The sequence below is a fragment of the Dendropsophus ebraccatus genome, chromosome 7, assembly GCF_027789765.1.
Source record: "Dendropsophus ebraccatus isolate aDenEbr1 chromosome 7, aDenEbr1.pat, whole genome shotgun sequence".
Lineage (NCBI taxonomy): Eukaryota > Metazoa > Chordata > Amphibia > Anura > Hylidae > Dendropsophus > Dendropsophus ebraccatus.
The window spans coordinates 29,650,199-29,673,844 of NC_091460.1; the positions used below are offsets into that span (position 1 = coordinate 29,650,199).

At 43.0% G+C, this 23,646-nt stretch overlaps 1 protein-coding gene across 6 annotated transcripts in view; it reads left to right on the forward strand.

Moving 5' to 3' along the window:
* PTPRA (protein tyrosine phosphatase receptor type A) overlaps positions 1 to 23,646 on the forward strand; it is a 92,973-nt gene that overhangs the window by 23,918 nt on the left and 45,409 nt on the right. The window lies entirely within an intron of this gene.

Genomic DNA, 23,646 nt, shown 5'->3' on the forward strand with positions numbered 1-23,646 from the left:
TCTTTCCAATCAACTGGTTCCAGAAAGTGCCAGAAATTTTGTAATTTTACTTCTATTAAAAAAAAATCTCAAGTCTTCCGGTACTTATCCGCTGCTGTATGTTCTGCAGGAAGTAGTGTATTCTTTCCAGTCTGACACAGTGCTCTCTGCTGCCACCTCTGTCTATGTCAGGATATGTCCAGAGCAGTAGCAAAATGCCATAGAAAAACTCTCCTCTCCAGCAAAGAATATACCACTTCATGCAAACCATACAGCAGCTGATAAGTACTAGAAGACTTGAGATTTTTTAATTGTGCATTGTCAGGCTATCAGGATTAGAACATAAAGGTATCACCACTTTTTGTATAACAATAACCTACATACTATAGCGGAGCGCACGCGACATCAGGTCCGGAGCCTTTGCTTCCTTTAATACTTAAGCTCAAATTTCTCGAGCTTTGTCACTTCTTAAAGTCATCGCCTAAGGGAGAGGTAGTTGCTAAGTGTCGTAATTGCCTCTAGGAACTTAAGACGCTGAAATTAGCAAAGGATTTTTTTTTTTTTTTTTTTTTTTTCTTCTTTTACACCCAGATATCACAAGACACTGAACAAGACAGTGTGGAACAGAAAAATCCCGTTAAAAAAAAAAAAAGAAAAGCAAGCTGTTCCAGCATATCCAACCTAAAGTCTCCAGTCTTCCAGTACTTATCAGCTGCTGTATGTCCTGCAGGAAGTGGTGTATTCTTTCCAGTCTAACACAGTGCTCTCTGCTGCCACCTCTGTCCATGTCAGGAACTGCCCAGAGCAGTAACAAATCCCCATAGAAAACTTCTGCTGCTCAACAGACTGGAAAGAATACACCACTTCCCGCAGGACATGCAGCAGCTGATAAGTAACTAGAAGATTTGAGATTTTTAGATAGAAGTAAATTACAAATCTCTGGAACCAGTTGATTTGAAAAAACAAAATTGGTGAACGGCCCCATTAAATAAAATCTATTATGGGATGCTTGAAATATAAGCCAATGTGTGTGCAGAATGTTATAGAGTGGGAGGGGCTGGGCAGATTGATATGCGTTTCTACAGGAAAACATTTAGTATAATTTGTGGTATATTAAAGGGGTGTAACACTGAAATTGAACTTTTGATATGTTGCTGCCCATGGTGAGACCAACAATTCCTTCCATACTTGTTATCTATTTAGTCTCCTTCCCCCAGTTCTCAGCTGCTGCTTTTGGCTAAAGACTAGAAATGAGCGAACTGGGTTCAGGGCGATCCGAACCCGAATGTTCGCCATTTGATTAGCGAGGGCTGCTGAACTTGGATAAAGCTCTAAGGTTGTCTGGAAAACATGGATACAGCCAATGATTATATCCATGTTTTCCACATAGCCTTAGGGCTTTATCCAAGTTCAGCAGCCACCGCTAATCAAATGCCGAAAGTTCTGGTTCAGATGGACTCGAGCATGCTCCAGGTTCGCTAATCTCTACTAAAGACCCAAAAATCTGTGTGTAAGCTTTTCTCTGTCTCCCCCTCCTCCCCCCCCTCTTGTCTCCAAGACGACTGATGTAAACAATTCCCTGGCAGGCTTTATCTGCAACTTTGTAGCTTCTTTGTAATGCTGGGAGGATTAATCTGAGGTCAAGTTGATGATAAACTCACTGTGATTACAAAGAAGTTACAAAGTTGCAGATATAAACAATTCCATGTCTGAGTTTTTATCAGCCATCTCAGAAGCGAGGGAGAGACAGAGAAAACTCTGCTTTGTGTCTACAGCAGAAAGCAGCAGCTCAGAACTGGGGGAAGGAGACTGAATAGATAATAAGTATGTAAGGAATTGGTAGTCTCACCATGGGCAGCAACATATCAAAAGTTATGTTTGAGTGGAATAACCCTGTAATTAAACTTCTGCTCACTTTGAATTTAGGTTTCTCGTGGGTGGGGCTATTCAGTGATTGACAGTTACTGGAGACTACCCACTGGGTTCCTAAGCCTATAATAAGCTAGGCCTAAACGAACCATCGAATGTTGTGTCACAGAAATCTATATATCAATCCACTTAGCTCTTTCCATTTTTGGTGTTTAGTAAATGTATAGAATATTTTTCCTCCTCTATATGTGGCGGTGTGCTGGTCTGGCTCTGCCCAGCAGCTGGTTAGTGGATTGCAGCCTCGGCTGCCGCTGCTTTCCCTCATTATCTGTCACCTCCCATCTCCTTGGCTTATCGCATGCTTTCTGAGTCGAAAGAGTCTTCTGCTTCCATAGGCGCGCAGGGTTTTATCTGTCCAGACATGGACCTCTCCGCTTCCAGGATACGACATTTGTTGCGAGTCGAGGAACAGACGCTCTGTCACAACTCGTATTATCAGTGTGCACACTACACGGGCCTGCTGAGCATGACAGGATGCTGGGGGTGCAGCCAAGGCTGAGGAGCAGAAGCAGCATGGAAACACGTCGGGATAGTGACAAGGGCTGAACTAAGGATTATTGTCTCACATTGTTCATAGTCTGTGAAAAAAATAATGGATTTAAAGAGCGACTGTACAGTATTATAGTAGTTATATTCTTGTATATAGGAGCAGTATTATAGTAGTTATATTCTTGTATATAGGAGCAGTATTATAGTAGTAATATTCTTGTATATAGGAGCAGTATTATAGTAGTTATATCCTTGTATATAGGAGCAGTATAATAGTAGTTATATTCTTGTATATAGTAGCAGTATTATAGTAGTTATATTCTTGTATATAGGAGCAGTATTATAGTAGTTATATTCTTGTATATAGGAGCAGTATTATAGTAGTTATATTCTTGTATATAGGGGCAGTATTATAGCAGTTATATTATACCTAGCAGGCAGTATTATGGTAGTTAATACTCTGTATTTGTAGTTTGCCTCTGCTCCATCCTGTGGCGTTTTGGGAGTGACTTTATAGATAATAAATTATTTAGCTAATCCTCTTGGTAGTAATGTTTTCCATGTATAAACACTATTGGTAATCTTGCCAGTGACTGGAGGGATTTTATTGCATTTCTCTACAAATAAGCTTTGGTTTTATTTGTTGGCAACACCATGTGTGTTCTTGGACTTGCTGAGACTTGTAGTCACACCTCACTGAGTAACCGACTGCCTGAAGTGGTTAACCATATCTTTCTGCCTGATTACCGGCAGTCAGGACAGTTGCCAGACGTCTCTCTTTCTGCAAGATGTCTTCGCCCAGCAATTACATAACCTCCACCGCTCTGTTATGATGATCATATTGGAGCTGGTTATTGGCCACTTCCTCACCCATTCTCCAATTATATCTCCAGGCTGAATGCCAGTCCACTGACCAGAAAACCCCGGTGTGCATCGCGTGCCATGTTTTTACAGTGCCGATTCTGTACTTGCCATTCAGCTCACTTACAGCCTTGCTTCCTTCCAAGGGACAGAGGACAGGTGGGATTTTGTGAATCACATTATAATACACTGCGATATAGTTTAATAATAAAGCATTTTGATATATCTAATTATATATTTCAACTAGTTAACAATTTGTAGACCCCGTTGCAATAGTCATGGCGCCCCCCAAGTTTATAGTAGATAGCATTGCTTACTGATGATAACCTTTACTCTGCCATATATAATAGTGCCTTTTCTTCTGTTCTTCTATCGGTCAGCATTGGTCCTCCTAATATTTCCGAATAGAATGCCAGAGGTTCGGTTGAGACTGACACACAAGCAGAGTAGTTTGGGTGAATGTTAACTCTGCATAAGAGTACAGACCAATATGATTCTTATATTAACTCTCATTGTATAGACTTTTACCTAACTGAATATGTCATCAGATGTATGGAGCTAATCTGGAATTTGTAGGTTTCATTGCAGAAGTTTTAGTGCCCCGCACTTATGGTTGCTGATGGTAGATTAGTTAGCATTTTACTATTTAATTGATGCCAGTATTAACGCTAATCATTTAAACTAATTTAAAGTGTGCATACCCCATTGCAAAAGTTTTGGCACCCCTCGTATATGGCTTTACCATGGCATTCCTGATATTAGGCTTTAACATATGGGCTCTTTTCTATTGAGTTTAAAGCAGACCCTTCAGCATTTTTTTGTTGTTGATTAAAGTAATGTACAATAGGGCTTCTTATCCTGAATTGGGAAATATAACTCTTATTTCATCAAGCTTACAGTGCATGCAAAAGCCAAGCAATGGTTTAACCCATCAGATTAAAGGGGAACTATGAGCAGGTTATACAAATCTAAGCTGCTGATAGCCCCCTATTGTGCATGGGGAGCTGAGGATGAAGGCATGTCTTCTACCTTCATCCTCGGTGCTGTTTCTCTGCAGTTTGTACTTTAATTCCACATCTAATAAGGCTGTTTGGAGCACTGAGGGTGGGCTTACCAACCCCAAAACACCGATCCACCCCTTCTAATGATTATCAGTGGAGCGGGCTGGATGGGGAGGGCCAGATTGGAGCACTGGGGGCCACAGAGCTCCAAACGGCCTTATTAGAGATGTTATTAAAGGGGTTATCCAGCGCTACAAAAACATGGCCACTTTTCCCTCTACTGTTGTCTTTAGTTCAGGTGCGGTTTGCAATTAAGCTCCATTTACATCAATGGAACTAAGTTTCAAAACCCCACCCAATCTGGAGACAACAGTAGGGGGAAAGTGGCCATGTTTTTGTAGTGCTGGATAACCCCTTTAAACTACAACCTGCATGGAAATGGTGCTGAGGATGAAGAGCAGTAGCAAATCCCCATAGAAAACCTCTCCTGCTCTGGACAGTTCCTGTCTCGGACAGAGGTGGCAGCAGAGAGCACTGTGTCAGACTGGAAAGAATATACCAGTTTCTGCAGGACATACAGCAGCTGATAAGTATGTGAAGACGTAATAGAAGTAATTTACAAATCTGGATCACTTTCTGAAACCAGTTGATTTGGAAGAGAAATATTTTTGCCAGAATACCCCTTTAATGGCACGATGGAGCGAAACGAGAGTTAAATTACCTGATTCCGGGTGAGAAGCCATACTAGTTTACGTTTTTAGATCCTACATGTCATACAGAATATGTAGAGACCATTGCAAAAATCCTGGCACCTTCATTTATGGATTTAGATACTTTTGCATTGATCCTGGTATTGTCATTCAGGTTCAGATCCTAGAGCAATTTGTAGACGCCGTTGCAGAAGTGTTAGCCCCCTCCACTTACAGCTGTTTATATTGATTCTTTATAATGTGGGCTCTTTTTACCTTACTCGGCCTGCAATTCTAGATTAGCTCTAGAATCCCTTACTAAACAATTGATCCTGGTATCGGCTCTTCTCATAATACTTGAGTAACTAACTCCTCTCCTGGGGCTAAGCTAGAATTTGTAGGCCCCATTGCAAAAGTTTAGCGTCCCCTGTTACGGCTGCTGATAGTAGATCAATATGCAATGATCTCGGCTTTGACTCTTTTACTTTCTTGGTTATATATTCAGATCCTGGATGCAATGTAGAATTTGTAGACCCTCTTGCAAAAGTCTTGGCACCCCTTGTTTCTGGTTTTGCATAGAGCACTGCGAGGTTTGGTGGGAGTTTTAGTTTTTCTTCAGAGCTTTACTATAACTCTCATACTTGTGTCCTGACAGCTGCTGTGCCTCCATGTCTGTAGTTGGGTAGAGGACGGTGCTTTATGCCCACTCCCCCCCCAGATGCAGTAGTAATGGTGTGTAACATGTCATAGGCTTCACTATGGAAAATATGTCCGGACAGCAAAGGAAATATGTGAGAACACTTGGCCGGGGAGCAGATGCAGGCGGAGGCCGTGAAGACCCTCTCTGTGTGCAGGCAGCTGGATGTATGGAGGCTGAGCATTCCTCTGGATATAGGCTCTCAGAAGTGGGGGGCTCCATATGTCTCCAGGACTCTAAGGAACGTGGAGGAAATATGTCATTCAGGTGATCTCTGGGGCTCTGCAGCCGTTTCAGAACTACAACTCCTAGCATGCCCTGACAGCCATAAGAGTTGTAGTTGTAATCTGAGGAGCCACAGAAACCACTAGTGTGGATTATTTCTGTATGGATTATCAGTCACAGAGAGAGACTCCTCAAAAGTTATGGCTGCCAGGGAATGATGAGAGTTGTAGTATCTGTATGAGAAAAGATTATATACATTGGCTCAAGGGACTGTATCACACATGTGGTGCTTAGATTCTCTGGCCTCGTGGATTGCCCCAGCGGACTCTATCACACAATTAGATTAGATCTGCCCTCTCAGCAGTATGTATCACACAAAATAATTTTAGATACACATAGATACATTATGTAGATACCCTGCTGAGTCAGTAAACCCTAGCCAGCCATGTGATGTCTTATATACAGTCAGTTAGCAGACTTTATAACCCACCATAGGAGCTGATGGCTCAGCAGAATCAATCTAATCATCTAATGCATCTAATCAGATCATATGTTATACAATCTCTGTATACTGAAGAAATTTCCCAGGACTGGATCCAGCTTTTCCAGGTACCCGGATTGGAGTGATACAGACTTCAAAGGCAGCAGGCTAATAAGCCGATTGCCGAGCTAGCAAAGCGATGTTTGTTAGTACTGTAAATTCGCTCATCTCTACATGTAAGGAGCGGTTCTATATTTGGCTCGCCCGTACACCCCCACACACCCTTCCTGGCTTTGATGGGTCTGCTTCCAGGTCATGTTATATTTGGACAATTTGGCGTTTGTTTTGCGACTGGTGAAGGCGAAAAGAATCAAGAAGAAACCAAGTATTGGAGATTACATCAGATTACATTTTTTTTTTTTTTTATTCCTCAGACTTTTTGGATCTGATTGGTTGCTAGCGGCAACTGAGCCAGTTTGACTTTACACCATGTTTGATAACTCTCCCCCTTTTATAACCCTATTACACATATTGTGTGTGTGTGTGTGTGTGTGTATATATATATATATATATATATATATATATATATATATATATCTCTCAAACATGGTAAAGTAAAACTGGCTCAGTTGCCCCTAGCAACCAATCAGATTCCACCTTTCATTCCTCACAGACTCTTTGGAAAATAAAAGGTGGAATCTGATTGGTTGCTAGGGGCAACTGAGCACTTTACACCATGTTTGATGAATCTCCCCCCATTGGGGCTATACCATACCGGAGACTTTATCCCTCCTGACCTTTTATTGGAGGGAGGTTTCTGTTGCAGCAAGCCACCTCTCAGCAGAAGACAGGCCTAGATTTGTGTTTTTTTTTTTTCCCTCCCTTTCTATAATATGTTCTGGGATGTCCGCAGATGGAAATGACCTTCTAATGATGCAGGATCATGTTGGTGCCCCCCCCCCCCCCCCCGTATTGCGGCTCCTCCTCAGCATCATGTTATATATACAAGGCTCCTTGTGTCATGGTGTTAGGGGATTTATCGCAGTCATTTCCGTATCTTCCCTGACCGCCCCCCTCCCCCCCTGGAGCCCGCACACAGGAAGCCGCCCTGAACCTTGCTGTTCCCAATCAATATTCCTTTACCATGTAAATTAGATTAGCTCCTTCCATATTTATAAGCCGCAGCCCCGGAGTTTGTCGGCACAGATTCCTCTTTGCCAGATGTGTTAGCCCTAATGGGAATGTTAGTGCTGCATAGAGGGCGTATCACACATGAAAAGGTTTAGATACAGAGGGACAGAGCAGCCAAAGATCTTGAGAATTAATATTCAATAGAGTTAAATGATGGGGAAATGTAGTCATGTGTGGCTGCAAGACTGTATCACACATGGGAGGTTCAGATACATGAGCCCTGCAGACTGTATCACACATGGGAGGTTCAGATACATGAGCCCTGCAGACTGTATCACACATGGGAGGTTTAGATACATGAGCTCAGAAAACAACAAAAAATCCAGGTATAGGTACTCAGCAGTATGTATCACACGTGAGCTTGGATACACTAGCTCGGAGAACAGTATACCACTTGATGGGCTTGTATACACTGGCTGAACAGACTGTGTCACACCTTGGATTCTCTGGCTCTTCTGAGTGTATTGGGAATGATGGGATTAGATACAGCAGCTAAGCAGACAGTATACTCATGATGGCCTAGAAGCCCTTCCTGAACAGCACAGTATCATGGATGATGGGATTAGATACATGGCGCAGTAGACTTTACACACAAGGCTTAATGGTGGTATCGCACATAATGGGCTTAGGTCCCCTGGTAGATACAGGGACTCTTCAGACTGCGACACATGTTAGTCTTCGTTACTATGGTTTTATCACACTTGATCAGTTTAGATACTTAGCAGACTGTATCACAAAAGATAGGCTACAATAAGCTGACTTGGCAGAAAATATATATAATCAAAGATCCAAGTCATTCGTATTTGTTATGCTCCACAGAATGTATCATACCTAATCGGCTTAGACACTTTATCTCAGAATACTGTGTCACACATGATAGGCTTAGATACACAGAATGTTTCACATGATTGGTATGGACATACTGGCTCAGCATGCATACTCTATCACACATAATGTACTTGGATACATGGCTCCCTAGACTGTATCACCCATGACTGACTCGGATACACAGCCCATTAGACTGTGAATAATTGGCAGTATGGCCGTCGGGTAGGTGTGTACCACATTGCGATCCCTTTAAGAACACAACATTTCTTGGAAGCGCCCACAGTGTAGATGGTGACAACCGGAACATTTCACGCCTCCACTTCACCATCTTGGAACAAGCGACCCTTCAACGTATAGAAGAGTTTTTTTGTAACAATCCACATTCGTGCCTCTGGTGTGTCTGGAACATTGTCACAGACCCTCAGCTGTGTGAACAAAACTTTGTGTGTATATAATATATATATATATATATATATATATATATATATATATATATATATATATATATAAATTATTTAATTGGCTCACAAATGAATAATCTAAAATCTTGTTGCCAGCAGCAACCAATTAGGATACTGATTATTAGAAATTAAGAGTAGAGCTCTGGTTGCCATGGACAACAAGAACAATTGATACGTAACTAGATTTGTTTCTATAGGCCCCTTGTCTTTTCTATTCATGTAAGTGGATGATTCTTGGCGCGTTTCAGGTCCTGGCCGCTCAGCATTATAGATGGAGGCCGGCTGACAGGCCCTGCTGCATTCATGAATCATCTCCCAGTGGACATGGACGCAGGCATCTGCTCATCTGTCCAGTCATTGAGGGATATTATTCACTTCCGAATATCCAGCTTTCCCCTCCCTCCTCCTCCTCCCCCTCCTCTGGGATGACACGACAGGAGCTGAGGAATGCCCAGCTCTATAGATGAGGCAGCCTGATTCACACTATGGGGGATAGACGTCCATTATTGCCAGAAAATGGGTCATTTCATGTGGTCGACAGGAGAGGGCGGCCGTAATGAGCACAGGAAGTAAGTGCCCCCTGCAGGCGCCGGTCAATAGAGGTCAATGACCCTGACTCGGGGCGACGCTGACAAGTTTGCTTTTCAGATGACCTGGAAATATTCCTGGGAAAAAATGTGTCTGAATGTGGACGTTGAAGGAAACAGAAGGGGGATTGAGGCCGGGGCGCTGGCAGTTTCCTGGCGGCTAAAATTTTCTTTTTTTTTTTTTTACCACGTGGAAACAGAATTAGGTTAAATTAAATAAAGTAAAATGTCGCCTGGATATTGCGGACTAGGGAGAATATAAAATGAAAAAAATGCAGGTTTTTCAGACTGAAATTTTTATTCATCACTTTTATAGAATTGTCTTTTTGATAATTATATTTCTCAGTTTATCCCTGAGAGTCCTAATTCATCCCATGGTTTAGATAGTTCTGCTATTATTCATCATGTGACTAACCTGCCGCCTTTTGTTTCCCACCGTGCCCGGCTGGCATTGTGCCCTTGTAGGGGATTAGTCAGTAGGGATGTGCTCATAGTGATACGCTGGCTGCCCTGACCCCGTGCTGGAGCTGTCAGGTTCTGGATGAGGCTGGAGCCCTGCCTAGATATTAAAGGGGACATGCCCCCTGCCGCACTACCCGGATTGAGGGTCACCGCCTTGACCCTTTTCTAACTCAAAGTTCAATGCCAAATTCAGCTCTGTTACATGTTCTCTTTGGAATACATATAACACTACACTACTGTGTACAGCTTCCGTCCCCCTAGACCCTGCGCTGGTGGTCCCATCCCATACAGGTGGTCTGTAGGAGTACAGCAGCTGGGAGATATGATGCTTCACCGCAGCGACTGCCAATATTCCTGGAACATGTAACGCTCTCTGTTCCTCGCTGCTTTCATCGTCTTCCTGTTCAGGATGTGTTCGGGGGGGATCAGGGGGTGTTATGAGACGTTGGTGATATCATGTATCATGTGAAATCCGCTGCATCTTATGTTGCTATTGAATGGAGGAAATGGCAAAGCCTCATCTTATCTAATAGATAGCTGGGGAAGAAAACACAGGAATTCTACCGAATGAGACCGCCAGACCACTCAGGTCAAGATCGGAGCAATTGGGAGGGCTACTCTGACTAATATACCTGTCGGTGACCTTCCAATATTCTGGCACCTATACCATTGCTGGGTTACAGGACCAGATGGCCATAAGCTGTATCCACGTTGTCCAGGACTACTAAGGGCTGCATACAACTTTTTCAGCCACCAGTAATCAAATGCAGAGTATTCAGGTTTCAACTTACCCAAGCGTGCTCGAGGTTTGCTTATGTCTAGAACCTGCTCTTAAAGGGCAAGTCCAGGGTTGCACTTTTTTAAAAAAAAATTTCATTTCATAAGAGCCGGGGAGGATGTGGCTGAACATAACATGCACCTACATCCCCGGCTTCATCGATAGGGTCTGCTGTCCTTCGCTTCGCTCCGCTCCCCCGTCCGCTTCCTGGTCTAAGCGGAAACCTAGGTTGTGACGTGTCTCAGCTGGCGTAGTGGGGTCCCGCCTCGGCCGCTGAGTGGGCCTGACACGTCATGACCCGGGACCCTGCTCTGACCAGGTAGTGGCCAGGGAACCGGAGTGAAGGACATAGTTTTTACATTAGGCTGCCCTGTAGGCGTAAGAAAGTAGTTTGCTGCACAAGGACCCTCCCCCGTATCAAAACTGTAAAAAACCCTAACACTCTGCTTTTGATTACCAGTGGCTGAAGAAGTTGGATGCAGCCCTAGAGAGTCCAGGAAAACATGAATACAGTCATAGGTAGAGATAAGCGAACCGAGTTCGTGCTCGAGTCCACCCGAACGTTCCGTATTTGATTAGCTGGGGCTGCTGAAGTTGGATAAAGCTCTAAGGTTGTCCGGAAAACATGGATACAGCCAATGACTATTTCCATGATTTCCACATAGCCTTAGGGATTTATCCAAGTTCAGCAGCCACCGCTAATCAAATGCCGAAAGTTCGGGTTCGGATGGACTCCAGCATGCTCCAGGTTCGCTCATCTCTAGTCTTAGGCCATAAGCTATATCCATGTTTTCCAGGCAGCCTTAGGGCTTTATCCAAGTTCTTCAGCCACCGGTAATCAAATGCTGAGAGTTCAGGTTTGGATGAACTTGAAGTTTGCAGTACCGAACACGAGAAGGTCTATATCCACACGTTTGGATGGCAGTGTACAAGCTTGACCACCACTTCATTCAACTCTTTGGAACTGCTGGTGATAGATGAATGAAGTCCCATAGAGGATGAATGAAGTGACTGAGCTGGTGGCCTCCATTACTGGCCAACATTACCCTGGTAGGGATCATTCTTTCTGCTGCTGTTCTTGGGAAAAAGTTTTCTACTTTTACAAATAAGTTTTATATACTTTTCCATGGTTGTCTGATAATTCCTATCGATTCTAGTCAAAGAGAATTGTAATATACAAAAACTAATCATGTCTTCCTCCTTGTTTTTTCTCATTTTTTTCCCTAAGCTTGGCATCTCCTTAACACCAAATATAAAATAAAAGTAAAAAAAATTCTTTTTAAACATTTCACCATTACCTGTAATTTTCCTAGTCTCGGGGCTGTACATGTTTTTGTATGGACTCGCTCAAAAAATTGTATTCTTCACCATTGCTGATCCGTTCCCTTCAGAGCCTTTGTTTAGTCTGTGTGCAAATCCCAGGAAAGGAAGAGAAGCTTCAAAGAATAATATGTATCTCCAGATGGATCAGGAGGTGGTCACACTGGTAATGGGGCGAGCGCTCTAGCCCTAGTTGTTTCCTGCTGATTCAGTCCAGAGTAAATTTCATTCTCAGGCCCACAGAATAGACATTTTGGAGAATTGTCCGGGTATTTTCAGCTTCCCCTGGCGGCCACGCCGCACGTCTGATCGGTCCGCAAAGTAACAAATAATAAAAAAAAGAATTGTGTTAGAGCTTTCCCAAGGAGCCCTGTTTAGTAGAGCTATCTGATGATCATTACGGGGGATTTACTGCCCCCTACATACAAGAATATAACTACTATAATACAGCCTCCTATATACAGGAATATAACTACTATAATACTGCTCCTATATACAAGAATATAACTACTATAATACTGCTCCTATATACAAGAATATAACTACTATAATACTGCCTTCTATATACAAGAATATAACTACTATAATACTGCTGCTATATACAGGAATATAACTACTATAATCCGACATGGAGATAGAGGAGCGGCCGCACATCACACCTATGGCTGATACTAATGCTGCTAAGCCTATTTTAAAAAAAACAACTTCAGGATGTTGGAATATGAATTGATCAAGCCATATCGCCCCGTGTACCAACGTGCAGGTCTCCTGGTTCACACGGGTCCCTACACTAACACCCACGCACGTTGGTACACGGGGCGATATGGCTTGATCAATTAATATTCCAACATCCTGAAGTTGGTTTTTTAAAATAGGCTTAGCAGCATTAGTATCAGCCATAGGTGTGATGTGCAGCCGCTCCTCTCTCACCATGTCGGATAACAACTATAATACTGCTCCTATATACAAGAATATAACTACTATAATACTGCTCCTATATACAAGAATATAACTACTATAATACTGCTTCTATGTACAAGAATATAACTACTATAATACTGCTCCTATATACAAGAATATAACTACTATAATACTGCTCCTATATACAGGAATATAACTACTATAATACTGCCCCCTATATACAAGAATATAACTACTATAATACTGCCCACTATGTACAAGAATAAAACACTGTTATGTGTTGTCTCCTTGTACAGTACAGGTGGATGTGATTGGTTGCCTCTGGTTACGGGTCATGTGTACAGTATATGTAAATGCTCAGTGTTCGGTGCGGAGTTAACCCCACACTTGTCCTTGTTTTTCGCGTCTATTGATACTGTTATGGTTTCCACACCCACGCTCCTCTCTTTCCTCTGCATAAGTCCTTGGGTCTGTGCTTAGACAATAAGAAGATTGTTAGCTTGGACTGGCAAGATCACTGTGAATGATGGGAAAGTGCTCCACTACTCTGTGTACTACAGTTCACGCTCTGGAAATGTCTACCTAGTTCTAAAAGGATTTATTTTTATTTTTTTTCACAATTTCAACCTTGTCTATACAAAGAGAAAAATAATTTTCCTAATTTGCCACATTACTGCAGACAACATCAGGGTGGATCTCCCAGATGGATTATGTTCCACTTTCAAACCTGGATGTTTTTCAGAAAAAAAAAACCAACTAAACATTCTTAATAAAAGTCCTTGGCCACCATCACAATCGTCTCTATTTCTCCTATACGGTATATTAACTGATTATTAAAATCAGGCTATTTGCAGATTTTCTTTAAGTCGTAATGTTTTGGGTCCACAGCTTCTATGTAGACGTATGTGTCACCATGGTAACAGACTACAAACAGTCAGTGTGTAGTCTGATCCTGCAGTCATACCATACATTTGGTTGATGCGATAGTAGCAACATAAATATATGACAACGTAAATATCAGACCAATTAGCTGATCGTCAGGAACGCTGGTTGAGCCCTGGCAATTGGAATAATAATTTCCTGTGCTTATATAAGGCCATTTTAAAAGCCTCAGAATTCGTCTTTTTTAAATAAAAGAATAAGGGTGTACATTTTTATTCCAGAAACGGTGCGACCCTTGTAGTTGTGCCTGGAACTGCTTTTGGATAAGCTCCCCTTCCAGTCCATCCACCATAGTTATGTCTGACACGGTGGTTGCTAGGGACACAATGCCTAACAACCACAGTAATTCCAATACAGTTGTCAGGCAGTGCATCCCTAGCAACCAGACTCTCAGGCACTCTCCATCTGTTTAGGTGGCGGACAGTGGGTGTTATCACCCTCGCACCCATCACCCCTTCCTTGTGTTGTCACTAGAGATGAGCGAACCGGGTTCGAGTCGATCTGAACCCGAACGTTCAGTATTTGATAAGCTGGGGCTGCTGAACTTGGATAAAGATGTAAGGTTGTCTGGAAAACATGGATACAGACAATGACTATATCTATGATTTCCACATAGCCTTAGGGCTTTATCCAAGTTCAGCAGCCACCGCTAATCAAATGGCGAAAGTTCGGGTTCGGATCGACTCGAGCATGCTCCAGGTTCACTCATCTCTAGTTGTCACCCATTTTGCCGGGAGTCCTCCAAGTTATTGGCTCAGTGTAGGACATAATGATCCGATGGAATTGTCATGTCTGATCACGAGCTGAGGAATTAATAGGAATTTGAATGTAACCATCGGAGCTTTTCTTGTAATTGTTGTTTATTGTCGAAAGGCATGGGGTCTTCTGGGTAAAATGTGAGCGCAGTGATTGTCTGTGTATTTTCAGATGAAGGAGCTTCCAATTACACGCATGGGTGACCGCCGCGTGAGGAGGAGCGACGCTTATTGCAATCATTCTGCGTAACAATCATTGCTCCTACCCATCATTTTCTGCCTCTCTGTGATTATTATTTTTATTATGCTTTTGTGCTATACCACATCCATTATTCTGATTTAAAGTGCTCTAATGCCATCTCTGGCAGGAACGGGAACTGTCCAGAGCAGGAGAGGATTTCTATAGGGATTCGCCAGTGCTGGACAGTTCCTGACCTGGACAGAGGTAGCAGCAGAGAGCACTGTGTCAGACTGGAAAGAAAACTCCACTTCCTGTAGGGCATACAGCAGCTGAAAAGTACAGGAAGGATTTTTTAAAAGTCACAATCTGTATAACTTTGCGACAACAGTTAATTTGAAAACATATTTTTTTACCTCTGGAGTGCTCCTTTAACACTTTTAATGAGGTCACTAATAAAATGTTTTTTAATCAGGAGCTTTTTGTACAGGCGCAAGGGCTGAAAAAAATCGATATGTAGTTTTATGGGGGAAGATTCTGTAGAACATGTGTTTTTTCAGGTAATCCTCTGGGCTTTAGGAGTCCAGGGGGCAGTCCTACTCATTGACTGACAGTTATTTCTTTATACACATCGAGCTGTCGGTTAAAGAGTAGGACCGCCCACTGGACTCGAAGATTTACATTAATAACGTAAGTTAATCTGATTTTTTTTTTTCCCCCCCAATCTGCTCAGTTCCTCGTACTCTACAACATGATGCAGATAGGTTAAGCAGCATTTTCATGGTGACCCCTTCCCTTTGAAGAGGTATTTCACCATAGCCAGCCCATAGTATGCGACCTGGTCTCCCTGGGGTCCATCCGGTATTGGTAAATGGGCTGTCCAGATTTAGAAAAACAATGAAAATTCACGCAATATTGCAGGTCGCCTTGATTTAAAGGGGTAGTGCGGCGCTCAGAAATTATTCACAGAATAACACACATTACAAAGTTCTACAACTTTATAATGTATGTTATGTCTGTGAATCGGCCCGTTCCCCGTGTCCCCCCACCCCCACCCGTGTACCCGGAAGTGTGGTGCATTATACATTACCTGATCCGTGTCGAGGTCCGTCCGCCATCTTGTGCCAAACGTCATCTTCGGACGGACGGCCGAGTCGCTGCCGCCCGTCCCCCCTCCGCCGCGTTATGCTCAGCCAATCGCGGCTGAGCATCGGATGGCGCTGCAGAGGGCGTCCGGCATTCGGGACAGTCGGAGCTGTTCGCCGTCTGCCTGAAGAAGACCTCACTCACTGAAGATCGAAGACTGGTGTCGGCACGTGACAGGTGAGTATAGCGCACCACACTTCCGGGTACACGGGTGGGGGTGGTGGGACACTGGAAGGGGGCCATTCACAGACATAACATACATTACAAAGTTGTATAACTTTGTAATGTGTGTTAGTCTGTGAATAATTTCTTACCGCCGCACTACCCCTTTAAGATCACCTACCATTATGTGTATACATCTGTGCAGAGTTATATGTATCCATGGTTACAGATTACAAACTCTGTGTAGTATGACCCTGCAATCCCTCTATCTGTCCCCTTGTTTCCTTTCTGAATTTTTTTTTTCTAGTTTGGAAGGTCAGGGGTTAAGAATCTTGTTCCTTTTATGTTTTCAGTTAAATAGTAAGAATAATGGGGCCTCCGCTTGTTAACCAATGACTGCACACTTCCTGGCAGTTACCCTGTGTAACACTCTCATACACACTTTTTCTTCTCCAGTTGCCGGTCGCTTCCGCTGGTTTTAAGTGGGTGCAAAGAGTTATAATAAGTAATAACATAGGAAAAAATACAAGATGTTCAAAACAGTAGCAAATGTTCCTAAAATGCTGATATCAGATTTCTTCTCTTAACTAGCGTGACCCCAGGGTAGAACGGTTTCCAGTTTTTATTTATTTATTTATTTATTTATTTCCGTGCCCATTGTCACTTCATGCTGAGTCATGCACTTTGTAGGATCTGCCAAAAGGAATATGGGAGGGGAAGTGACAACTGCTGATGAAAACCTGCTATGATCAAGAATACAACAACTGTAATACTGCCCCTTTATACAAGAATATAACTACTATAATACTGCCCCTTTATACAAGAATATAACTACTATAATACTGCCCCTTTATACAAGAATATAACTATAATACTGCTCCTATATACAAGAATATAACTACTATAATACTGCTTCTATATACAAGAATATAACTACTATAATACTGCCCCTTTATACAAGAATATAACTACTATAATACTGCTTCTATATACAAGAATATAACTACTATAATACTGCTCCTATATACAAGAATATAACTACTATAATACTGCCCTTATACACAAGAATATAACTACTATAATACTGCCCTTATACACAAGAATATAACTACTATAATGCTGCTCCTATATACAAGAATATAACTACTATAATGCTGCTCCTATGTACAAGAATATAACTACTATAATACTGCCCCCTATATACAAGAATATAACTACTATAATACTGCTCCTATATACAAGAATATAACTACTATAATACTGCTCCCTATGTACAAGAATATAACTACTATAATACTGCTCCTATATACAAGAATATAACTACTATAATACTGCCCCTATATACAAGAATATAACTACTATAATACTGCTCCTATATACAAGAATATAACTACTATAATATTGCTCCTATATACAAGAATATAACTACTATAATACTGCTCCTATATACAAGAATATAACTATTATAATACTGCCCCCTATATACAAGAATATAACTACTATATTGGGTTGCACGGTATATAATGATATATTTCCCCTCATGTGTAATGCCGCTACCTCTGGTTGTAGCTTTGTACCTCAGTTACCGGGGTGGCGGCTTTGCAAAATGCTGATGATGTGATAGTTGGTGATGGTGCGGCAGCCCCGGCTCTTGTTATCATTGGGCTGTGTGACCTGGTTACATGCATTAGTGACGCCCCCCCAGTGTGACTGATCGATTTCTCTATCTGCTGACCCGGCACATTTCTCGCTCTGACCTCCTTACCAAGGATTAAAGGAATATTTTGGTTTTGCTTAATAAAGTGTTTATAGAGCCCGCGGGGCTTAGTGTTATAAATGGGACGGCTTACATCAAATGAGAATTATTTTTTTTTCTTTTTTATTCTTTTATTTATCTTTTTCATTTTGTATTTTTATTTAAAATTTTTGTAGTCCGCCTTCAGCAATAGCTCCAGCATACAATATATAGTGCAGTGATGTCTTGTAATGGATCTGTCTCCCAGAATAGCAGGCCGGATGTGGAGCCCATCCAGCTGTGGCCAGATCTGTGTTGGGTTTTGAATAGCGACATTATTACATTATGAATCGCTGTTTCCTGCCGAGGATCTCATTGTGTTTGATGCTGTCCAGTTCATGTCTTGTAAAGATACAGACGTCTTCCTCCGAGAAGCTGCGGCCCATCCATCTGGAGACTCTAGTACTGGTGGGCCTGTATGGCTATGAATCTTCAGATGCGTCGCCACCTGGCAATCCGGTGAGCGCTGTGCTTTATGGCTGCTGTGAAGTGTATGCGCTGCTGTTTTAAATAGCATCTCAACTTTACGTGTTAAAGAAAAGATGGTGGCCTGTCTGATCTCTCTATAGGTAATAGTCCAGACAGGCGGATGGTCACTGATTCCAGATCATGTTTTATGCTCTTCAGACATCAAGAGGAGGAGGACTTAGCCTATTGTCAATGGAACAATGACACCACTAACCATGAAACCTATGACTTAACACTGGGTGCAGTGACATCTGTCGGTTTAACAGTGTATATTAACAAGGGAATGATGACATCACGGACATTGGACATGATGACATCACTGTCTGTGTACCCAGTATATGAGGAGAAAGATGACATCACTGACCAGTGCAAGTCCATGAATTGATAAAGGTGTGATGACATCACTGTCCATGCCACCCATGTACTATAATTCATAGACCACACAATCACTTATATTACCCTTGTGTTGTACTGTCAGCAGTGGCGTAGCTACCATAGAGGCAGACTATGCAACTGCTATGGGACCCTTGTGGCAGAGGGGCGTGGGCCCCTCCAGCGAGACGTGGTCTACCTCCATGGTAGCTACGGCTCACAGCACCCACTGGCTCTGTGCTCTGCCAGAGTCTTCGTGCCCCCCCCCCAATACTCCTATGACCCTGCGCCGCCTCTCGGCATTCCGTTCTCCCAGCTCCCTGGTGCACCAGTGACGTCAGCCATATACTAGGGATCTGGCAGAAGGGGGCGCCACGGGACTGCGCCGGGTCATACAGGATTTAAGGGGCCCTGTTCAGTTTTTTGCTGTAGGGCCCCATATATCCTAGCTACGCCTATGACTGTCAGTGATGTCATTGCTTCTATTGTAGTCTGTGTGCTACACTTTCCCTTAATACATGGGTGATGTAATTGTTCTTGTGTATTACATAGGCTGCATTGTCAGTGATGTCATTGCTTCTATTGTAGTCTGTGTGCTACACTTTCCCTTAATACATGGGTGATGTAATTGTTCTTGTGTATTACATAGGCTGCATTGTCAGTGATGTCATTGTTCTCCTGGTTATACATAAGCTGCACATGCAGTTGTGTTGGCATTATCCCTTTGTACATAGGCTGCGGTAAGGGATCATGGCGGTATGACCACGGGTGCAAACCTATGTGTAAGCACACAGGATGGTACAGTGTAAATAATAGGTTAGTGTGATGTCGCCGTCAGTATTACCTGTGAAGTAACAAGAAAGATGACATCACTGACTGTGACGTCTAGGAAATAACCAGATGTTGATGACATGCCCCCATATCTAATTCATAGGCCAAATAGGCAGTGATGTCATCAACATCTAGTTTAAAATTGGTAGTCAACAAAAAAAATTCTTTCCGATCAACTAGTGCCAGAGATCTGTAACTTCTATAAAAAAAAAATTTCCAGTCTTCCAGTACTTATCAGCTGTTGCATGTCCTGCATATAGTGTATTCTTTCCAGTCTGAAGAGCAGGAGAGGTTTTCAAGGGAGGTTTTCCTACTGCTCTGGACAGTTCCTGACATGGACAGAGGTGGCAGCAGAGAGCACTGTGTCAGACTGGTGAGAATACACCACTTCCTGCAGGATATACAGCAGCTGATAAGTACTGGAAGGCTTGAGATTTACTAGGAAGTAAATTACAAATCTGTATAACTTTCTGGCACCAGTTGATCTGAAAGATTTTTTATTTTTTTTTGTGAACTACCCTTTAAATCATAGAGCGCACAAGGAGTTGTCACCTTCCTTGTTATTTCATAGGTTGGACTGTTAGTGATGTCATCAATATCTGGTTAGTTCATAGATTTCACTGTTAGTGATGTCACTGCCCTTGTTAATTCATAGATTGGGCTGTCAGTGATGTCATACTCCCATGTGTAATTCATAGGCTAAAGTGGCAGCGATGACCTCACTGACAGCCCAACCTATGAATTAACAAGGGTAGTGACATCACTAATAGTGCAATCTATGAACTAACCAGGTATTGATGACATCACTGACTGTGAATTAACAAGGAGGGTGACAACTCTCATTGTCGACCCCCCAGAAAACTAGTCGTCTCTCCCATGGGAACTGCAGTGGGGGCCGTGGTTGCCCAGGTATGACCAGGAGGTGTGGGGATAGAAGGGTCTCTGCCATCTTCAGAGGTCGCCCCTCCTTCCTGCCATGGGTAATTGATCTTTTCGGGTCCTGAAGGAGAAGCGTTTTTCAGCCTTTGTCCTAAATTCAATTCTACGAATGAGACGACTAATTAACAGGACGTAAAATCTATACCTGCCCTTGTCTCGCTGCGTGGAGCCGTGCCAGCCGTGGCGCCCCTGCCAGGGATCTGGACCGGCTCTATACAAAAGGTGCTTTATTTAGAAATTAAGCAATAATGTTGATTCTTCTGTTGCAAAGGCTAATCTTCACATTAACCCATCCACTACCTGGGGTGCCAGTCAACACTCTGACATTGTGCGGGGCGACGGTGGTACTCTGGTACAGGGACTGGCACTGGAGAGAACATGAGGCCTTGTCTGGTAGGCTTACATCAGGTTTCCCTTGCTTGCTATTTCAGTATCTCTGTTTGCTGTAGTTAAAGGAGAAGTCCGACCTCCAAGGTGCCTCTTTAGCACCGGATCTCTGTTCTGGGCTCTGGGATCTCTGGCGCGGCAGATGTCACGACCCAGCTGATGGACTGGCCGCTCAGCTGGTCAGTGACTGGGACTCCGCTCCAGCTACTGATTGGCTGAGTGGGCCTTCCGGCAGGGGTCCTGGGGCGGGTCAGGTGGTCGGATCACAGGCACGGGGAGAGGTTAGCAGTGCTCCATTGTTACTCTCTCTCGATCCTGCCACCTGTGGAACAGCTGAGGCCGAACTACTTTCAATAGAAACAATCCTGTATACATCGTATACCAGTGATGGGCAGTGAATATGGCTACGAGTGTCAGTGCTGTCATAGGTTCGCCATTACGGTCCTATACATACTAATGCTTTATTCCGAGACCTAAGAACTTGTTCACACTTCTCAAGTTTTAATCTGAGATCCAAACAGGTATCAAACCTTCCATTGCTTTCAATAGGAGAATCTGTGTAAAGTAACACAGAAAACTTTTTACACACTTTTTCAAACAGATTTTGAAAACTTGCCTGGGATTTTCAGCACAGTGCGGAATTTCCCATGGACGTTGGAGAGATGAATGTGGCAATGTGTACGGATTCTGCATCCAAATCAGTGCGGTTTTTAGCTGTGTTTAGCTGTCTGGCTTCTAGTCAGTGGTGGCAAGCAGAGATCTTTAAAGGGGTTGTCCAGGTTTAGAAAAACATGTCCGCTTTCTTTCCATAAACAGCGCCACTCCTGTCCTCAGTTTGGGTGGGGTATTGCAGCTCTGTTCCATTGAAGTGATTGGAGCTGAATTGTAATACCGCACACAACCTGAGGACAGGGTGGCGCTGTTTTTTTACAAGGAAGGCATAACTTTGATGCTGTTTGATGGGATGAGTAATAGGGAAGTCCAGATAAGTCATGATCAGTCCATTCTGATCTATCTTTAGTGTTGAGATTCTCCAGACACACTGTGACTAATCTGAGCCACCATTGCCGCACGATTATATGGTGCCAGGCATAGATTCGGCATCCCTTTAAATGTTTCCCATGTGTGAGCAGAGAAGGGAATATCCGCAGGCGTATGTATAGGAGGCGGCACAGTAGGGTAGAGCCTGACCTGCACGGTTTCCAAGGATAGCCGGCCAGGATGTGAGAGCCGGTTATAAATAGAGAGCAGCGGAATTCCTGCTCGGAAATCCAGCTTTACCTCTGACATGACACAGACCCCCGGCTCTGTCACTACTACTACTTCTGCTGGGTTATGATCCATATTAATGGAATATGACGGTGTAATATACGCGCTCCGCGTTCTCTGCTGCTCTGCGATGATGTCAGTGGTTACTTCTCCTGGCATTTCCTTCGTTCCTTCGCCTGATATCAGACACAGGGATGTACAGTACATGTTCCTGGAGATATGCCACAGAATATAATGGGAGAGGGTGGATTTACGGACTTCCTGTCGGTCATCGCTTTGACGTTCACTACGGACAGCTTTCCCCATTGCTGAAACTGCTGATAACAGCATAGGTAATTGCATTCAGTACAGGAGATGTGATGGATGGGAAGGGTGATGTCCCTTTTAAGGGCCGTATTACAGAGCATTATCTAGAGAAAGAAGCACCGTTCAGCACTCTTTCACTTTGTCTGTCTGTCTTGCTGTCTGTCCTATTACACACACAGACAGTGGGTCGAGAGATGGGACGCTGCTGCATGGGCAGCCCAAATGATCCTTAGAATGATTGGGTGGCCCATTGGAGAGAGCGGCTGTCTGCTGCCACCGCCCCCATTGCACGGACTGATGGCCAGTTTTAAACGTTTTACATACATTGAGGGAGATTTATTAAACATGGTGTAAAGTGAAACTGGCTCAGTTGTCCCTAGCAACCAATCAGATTCCACCTTACATTTTCCAAAGAGTCTGTGAGGAATGAAAGGTGGAATCTGATTGGTTGCTAGTGGAAACTGAGCAAGTTTCACTTTACACCATGTTTGATAAATCTTCCCCATTGTGTATGTCAGCTGATCGTTGCCTTTTAACATGACCTATTAGAACAAACTATTCTGACGGATTACCATCATTGGCCGATTACCGGCAATCAGCCGATTTGCATGATGTCTGCTGACCATTGTCTTTCAACATGTCGTATTAAAACGATAACAGTGGGATGGCTCGCACACCTCTGCTATCCACTCAAAGAATTGACATGTCAATTCTGTGAGTGAAGGAAGCGGAGGCGCATGAGCCCTCCCATAGAGAGACTGTTTGACACTGAAGGAGGCGGGATTCTGCTGCGGAATTCCAATGGAATTAGAGGGTGACATCCTATCTCACTTTGAGTTGCAGTACTGCATTTCACCACTAGCAGCATGAATACATTTTGTTTCTTTCTTTGTTGTCCCTCTGCTACAGCATAGAAATGATGAGGCTTACAGTGATGCTATAAGGCTGGGTTCACACTGCATTTTTTTTTTATATGTTTAATGCAAAAATATGGTGAAAAAGTAATCCATTTGTTTGCATCCATTTTAAACAGTTTTTCCATTGACTTCCATTCTTCTTTCTAGTGTGAACAAACACACGGTCAACCACATTTTTGTGTACTGATGGGTTTTGATCCATTATTTTTTTTTTTTATCCTGGAAGTCAATGAAAAAAAACGGATGCACGCAAATGCGGATGAAAAAACAGGTTGTGTTC